The sequence below is a fragment of the Pseudophryne corroboree genome, chromosome 4 (assembly GCF_028390025.1).
Source record: "Pseudophryne corroboree isolate aPseCor3 chromosome 4, aPseCor3.hap2, whole genome shotgun sequence".
NCBI lineage: Eukaryota > Metazoa > Chordata > Amphibia > Anura > Myobatrachidae > Pseudophryne > Pseudophryne corroboree.
Window position 1 is genome coordinate 556,782,488 of NC_086447.1, and position 6,828 is coordinate 556,789,315.

Here is a 6,828-nt window from a genome sequence, read left to right on the forward strand (position 1 = left end):
AAATAGTTGGGATGGAGAAGGCAGGCAACAGATACCTCTGACCTATATAGGCGGTTGCTATGGCAGCTGCTCTGCGACACGGCGCTGGATGATGTCAGGGGCCGGCAACGTGAGAATGCGGCTGAATCCCCTGGTTGGTAACGAGGCTGTGGAGCGGGCGTCTTCTGTGGTAACCATGGAGACGGACCTGCGATGTGGCATCCTGTGAGGTCACGGGTGGGCGACGCGAAAGCGCTCCGTGGAGCAGGTGAGTAGCATAATGCAATGATGTTTTGTCTGTGTTTGTGTATAAATGTTTTCACAGTGGTTCAGTTTGGGTTGTCTGGCCCCGAAGACGGGGTTGTATCCCTGAAACATGTCGGTATATTAAACTGACCATCTCGTTTTTGCAATGAAGTCTGCATGAGTGCCGCCTTATTTCCCTACACTGCATTGAGGAATCCGCTATTTCTCTGGGAGCATTCACCATTTATTAAAGGGGAGTGCCGGGACATATAATATATAATCTGTGAGTATCAGAAAGCAGGCACGGATCTCCCAGATAGGTGAAAAAGCAAGTCTTTACTTCAGCGTTTCAGGGACAGTGTTCCCCGTCTTCAGGAAGCAAACAAACAAACAAATACAGTGACATGAACTAACTTTATATCCCGGTGTAGCCTCCCGCCGCCGGTGCCGAAGATGGGTCACGTGGTGCCGGACAGAGTGCGATGCATCATGTTGACGTCAGTCGTACAGATTGCACGGCGTTGCCATGTCAACGCTAGACTCTCTCCCACTCCTATCGCCAGCGTGGGTGCTCTAAAAAATGTAAAAACAGTACACTGGTCAAAAATGCAATACTCTGAATCAACTATATAAACACAGAATATATATGAAGATAAACTGGATTAGTACAAATTACCACAAGGGTTATGGGAAAAAAAAAATATATATATAAACAAATCCCACAACGTGGAGGTGCACTCTCGCAATAATGGAGTCATTCAATATGTAAAAATCAATCGTTACCAAGGCTTTATTCGTGTCAACGTTTCGGTCCGTGACCGGACCTTTCTCAAGACAGGTGACACATCAGTTCAGTCGAGTCGGCAATAAATACAAATGCATCTGAAAGGACAATGGCCCTCATTCCGAGTTGTTCGCAGCGGATCATCGCATCGCAAACGGCAGGAATTCCACACACTGCACATGCGCAAAAGCGAAAATATGCATGCGCAAGCATAGCGATACGACACTTGTGCAGAATTACTACAAAGAAAACTGCTCGTACTACACAAACGAAAACGGGGAGTGACGGAGGCGTGGCAGAGGCACGGCTTCGCAATCCTACGACATGGGCGTGAAAGTGGTCGGCTAGTGTGGGAGTATGCATCCAGCAGTAGGCGTGTTTTTGGCAAAAATGCGTATCCTATGTTAAAAGTACATAACAAATTTTCGCTATCTTCACGCAGCAGAAGAGTGAGTCTGCAGCTACTCAGCACTTGCGAAGTACTGTTACAAGTGTGTGTGTGCTCTGATTAGCCATTAATTAGCAACTGAATTCACCTGTTGAGCATTTACTTGCAAAACACTGCTCTTACAAAATAATACAAGCAGCAATTATATGGCCACTTCATATTTGTATTGTTAGCACAAACAAATCTGACACACTCACAAATAATGCACTTTATTTTTTGTACCAATAAAAATTAACTGATGTTAAATGCATGTTTAAATTATTTGTTTTATAATCTCAAATGTGACTAAACTAACTAATAAACTACATCAGCTAAATCTTCTCAACATAGACATATTCCTTTGTACATACCAAATAACATGAGCACCATAATGCAGCCTACATTTAATGTGACTTATTTAAAAAAAAAATATTTAAAAATATGTGTCCATATCTAATACTATGGCATGTTGCCCCTAGTAACCCAAGTTTTTTTTTTGGCTAATTTTTTTTGTATATGTTAATTTAAGTGTTGTGCAAGGCATACAGATTTAAAATTACACTATGCAATGTTTGTCTTAATATTCTGATTGTTCCCTTGTTCCACAAATGTCAATATACCATGTTCAAGTTTACAGGGCACAGTTTTCATGAGTGCATAACCTTTAATAAAACACACAAACAATTGTAAAGTAATTTTTTTTTACTTCAAATAAAGTTCAAAATCAACACAACATGGCTACAAATGAGCATCACATACTGAGATGGACATAGCAGCAAGCAGATGGCATTGGGCAAATGCACATAGCAGAACCCCTTATTCTGCCAGAATTTGTTTTTTTCAATTAAGTAAGTGAACCCCCAGCCAGACTAAACTTTTAGGGGAACTGAGGTAGATTCCGGAACAAACACACAAACACAAACATACACAGCACGCTAGGAAGAGGAAGATGGCTCAGGTGTAGGCACAAATAACTCACAGGCTACAATTTAAAGAAAACATGTCACTTTGAGGGAGTTCTACATTCTGGCCACACAAGCCAAAATAAAAAAATACATCGAGGCAACATGTAAAACATGGGTGCTGCCCATCTGGAGAGACATCACTTTCTCTTTTTTTTCCCCCGCCTGATGATGTTCTTCTTGGCTTGGTCTGTGGAGCGACCTTCGAGGTCCCTGCCCAGTGGGATGTTCTTCCTGGGCAGGGGGAGGGGAGGGAGCCGATGTGGCTGGCTCTCTGCCACTGTGGGCAAGGGAGACAGCGATGTCCTGGAGCCCTTGCCGAATGGAATTGGCAAGTTCATGGAAGGAGGAGGCGAGTTGATCTTGTCCCTGCCTGATCTCTGCCAGACCTTGGCAGAGTTGAGCTACACCTTGCTCCACACTGGTTCTGTGCTCAGTGAGCCGGACAGGTATCTGGCTTACCTCCCGGAGCATCCTGTCCTGAAAAGCATTCAGGCTCTCACCATACCTGGCTATTTCAGTCAGGATTTCCGGGATAGCAGAGGGTTGGGTGGGGGGCCAGTTGGAATCTGGATGGGTGGGATTTGTGGTCCCACACTGCCAGACACACTAGGTCCCTCCACCTCAGCCACATAACCCTCCTGTGACTCTACCTGCTCACCCCCCTGTGCTGTGTTATGTGCAAAGCAAATAGAAGAATGAGTGGAAAAAGAGTAGATAAAAACAATATGAGATTTTTGTTTAAATTAAAAAAAAAAAAAATGTGTGTAAACTTACCTGGCAAGTCATGTGCATGGAGTATTTCAGGCAGGTCCGTGCCCATATAAGACACCCCAACCCCCTCCTCGTAGCTCACACAGTCCATCGCTATCTCCTTCAGATCTGTGTATTCCACAGTGGCAGCTGGTCCTCCCCCTGTTGCCCTCGAGGCATTCCACTCCGCAGACCTCTTGCCCTTCAGGCAGGATTTGAAGTCGGCCCAACTATATATGTGGTGAAAAACAGGGGCAAGGTAGTGTTAAATTTTGGAAACCTGCTTTAATATATAGTACACATGCTATGCATTTGGTTGCTATAGGCAACATCACATCTAAGTTACTTTTTAATAATACTTGGCACAGAAAATGGACTGGCAATATACACTTACCGTCTTCGAACTTCCTGCGAGGTGCGGACTATTGAGCCGACTTCATTAATAGAATTAGTGATGTCCCTCCAAATTCTGTCTTTGGTTGCAGCACCCATGTTTTTGGGTCCTCGATGTATTTTTTGCATGGCCTGTGTGACCAAAATCCGTAACTCCCTCTTAGTGAATGCGGGCTGTCTTTTTTTTTTTTTCTGGAAGTAGCCTGTGAGCTATCATCCTGACCTTCATCACCATCTTCCTCTTCACTAGCTAATTGTGTAGTTTGTGTTTGAGCTGCTAGTCCAGAATCACCCTCGGTTTCCCCACTAGCTATGTCTGGCAGGGAATTCACTCCTAACTCCTGGGTAGCAGAAGGAGTTTGTATAGTACTGGGTCCTGGTATTTCTGAGTCTGCATTTGCAAAATCAAGCATCTGCCTCCGCAGTGCTAATCTTCTCTGTGTTAGTGCTGCCATCTGCTTCTGCACCTCGTCCATCTCTGCTGCCGTCTGCTCACGAGTAGCCATGTTGCTGGTAGCATGTGTGTATGCACGAGTGTTCAGGTATTTATAGCTGCTTGCGTTTTCCGGTGCGGAATTCCGCGCAGGTGTATATTATGCTAATTGGTGCAGTAATTGCTGCACTGGCTATATGAACGCCTTGCATGCAGCCTGTGTGTGGGTGTATGCGGAAAATTACTAAAGCACGGTGGACATTTCTGAGTGAGCACATTTGAGTGAGTTTTGAGAGTATTTTATTTTGTTTCAGCACATTTATTAATGGCAATATTCTCCTTTTCATGTATGTTGTGTAAGATTGTTGTATCCAATAATTTTTAATAGTTTATAAAGTATTTATTTTATATATGTGTGAAGACTAATATGTATATGATGTGAAGTCATATTTTAATAATATGTGTGTGTGTGTGTCCGCATGTGCGAATCTCCGCCTATGAGAACTATACAAACTGTCCTGCACATCAATGTACACATATCAAAAAAATGTTGATTACAGATGACACCATACATTTCCAACCAATCACATGCAACCACAAACTATAAATATAAGCCCATATATGGAAAACGCCATTGCCATGATGCGCGCAGCAGCATTCACACGCCGCGAGCTGCGCGTACTAGTGGCAGTGATGGACCGCCGCGTAGGCCGCCCTTTGTCCCAAATAGGGTGAAGCGCGAGGCCTACGCGGAGGTCCGGCGCTTATTGTGGACCCGCGTCCGCAGCCGGAGGACCGTGATACAATTAGAAAGGCGATGGAGCGACCTCCGCAGGCGTACGCCGGACCAGTTGGCGGAGCTCCGCCAACAAATCCGTGACAAACGTAGGCGCAGTAAGTAAACTATTACAGTAAATAACACTGTGAATTTTAGCATAAACGTTGCCTATTTTCACTAAGTGAGAGTGTGAAAATTTGCACACTTACAATAAACTATTGTCGAATAAACATGACAGTGTGTGTGGGTAGGGCAAGCAGTACTGTGTAGCAAGGTGCTTCTGCAAAAGTGAATGTTGTTGTGCAGAGTTGCTACACAGCCTGTCAACTGAACCCAATAACTTGCTCAGTGGGTTTAATTTTATAATGGTGGAGGATTTTTGAACTGGTGATGTTGCCTATATCAAACAATCAGATTTTATATATTATCTGATAGAAGCAGCTTAATAAATGTTATGTATAATCTGATTTGTTGCTATGGGCAACATCACCAGTTTAAACATTAAAAAAACTAATTAATGTTACCCCTGTCTATTTAACATGGGACAGAACAGAGTAATAGGAATATGCTGATGTTATAAATGTATATGCTACAACCTAAATATTACATATGTCATTCTAGGGCGAGCACAACGGCAAGCTGCTGCTGGGAGCCCACACCAGGCCCCCTCCCCTTCTGTCTCCCCCTCCCCCTCTCCAGCCCACTCCCCCTCTACAGCCCACACCCCCTTTCCGGCCCACACCCCCTCTTCGGCCCACTCCCCCTCTCTGGACCACTCCCCCTCTCCAGCCACCTCTCCGGCCCACTCCTTCTCTCCAGCCACCTCCCCCTCTCCGGCCCACACCCCCTCTCCGGCCCACTCCCCCTCTCTGGACCACTCCCCCTCTCCAGCCACCTCCACCTCTCCGGCCCACTCCCCCTCTCTGGACCACTCCCCCTCTCCGGCCCAAAACCACTCTCTTTCCCAATCCCCCTCTCCCGACCAACCACCCTCTCCGGCCCAATCCCACTCTCTTTCACAATTCTACACACTGCTAAGCCGCCTGCTTTAGGCTCTTGTGGTATGTGTAGTGTATGCCTTGTGGTTTGGTATAGTACAGTTTGTGGACGACTTCCGGTTTCACGGGCACTTCCGGCCGGCGCAGTATTTAACTTACACTCAGTGGACAGGAGAGCTATGCAGCCACATGCACAGCTTCTTCCACACTGAGTAAGTAACATTTTTGGATACTTTATTGCATGCTTAAGGTGTTAATGCGCTTTATTGATAATGGATTATATATTTTTCTTCTGCCAGCATAAAATAAAATGTGTGTGCATTACACGAGTGGCTGCATCAGTACTTGAGGATGTCCCATATACAGGTATTTTGCACTGTGTGGGGGTGATTGTCATTATAACTGGCTGTGCCTATTACTGTGGTGATTGCTAGTTTATATGACTCCATGTTCCCCCTTTTTTTGTATAACAGCCTGATAGACTGTGAGTCCTCTATACCAGCCGATTATAGTGAACAATGACAAGGTATCTGTTGACGATGCATTGAACGTCACAGGTACGGGAGAGTGAGAGTCTGTTAATTTGTTCTTTAGCACACTGGTGATATTCTTTTTGTACTATGCATCTATCTTTGTTGGTGGCGTTTTTCCTGTTGGTGCTGGGCTTTCCAGGGACCGGTGAGGCTTGTGATCGTAATTATGAACATTGTCCTTTCAGATGTATTTGTATTTATTGCCGACTCGACTGAACTGATGTCACCTGTCTTGAGAGGTCCGGTCACGGACCGAAACGTTGACACGAATAAAGCCTTGGTGACGATTGATTTTTACATATTGAATGACTCCATTATTGCGAGAGTGCACTTCCACGTTGTGGGATTTGTTTGCATATTATTAGTGGACCTATATGGCCCATTAGGAGCACCCGCTTGTTCATCAAAAGTTTTGAGATGTGAGTGCAGGACAATCCATGGAGATATATACACTGCTCAAAAAAATAAAGGGAACACTAAAATAACACATCCTAGATCTGAATGAATGAAATATTCTTATTAAATACTTTGTTCTTTACATA

General features: G+C 44.7%; 1 long non-coding RNA gene across 1 annotated transcript in view; it reads left to right on the top strand.

The window, feature by feature from the left end:
• The window catches only part of LOC134911603 (uncharacterized), a 50,012-nt gene extending 43,452 nt beyond the window's left edge, over window positions 1–6,560 (top strand). The window contains exons 2-4 of the long non-coding RNA XR_010176706.1: window positions 6,053–6,119; window positions 6,227–6,310; window positions 6,472–6,560. This is a non-coding gene — a long non-coding RNA (uncharacterized LOC134911603). The remainder of the gene's footprint in view (window positions 1–6,052; window positions 6,120–6,226; window positions 6,311–6,471) is intronic.
• The last annotated feature ends 268 nt before the right edge of the window (window positions 6,561–6,828 follow it).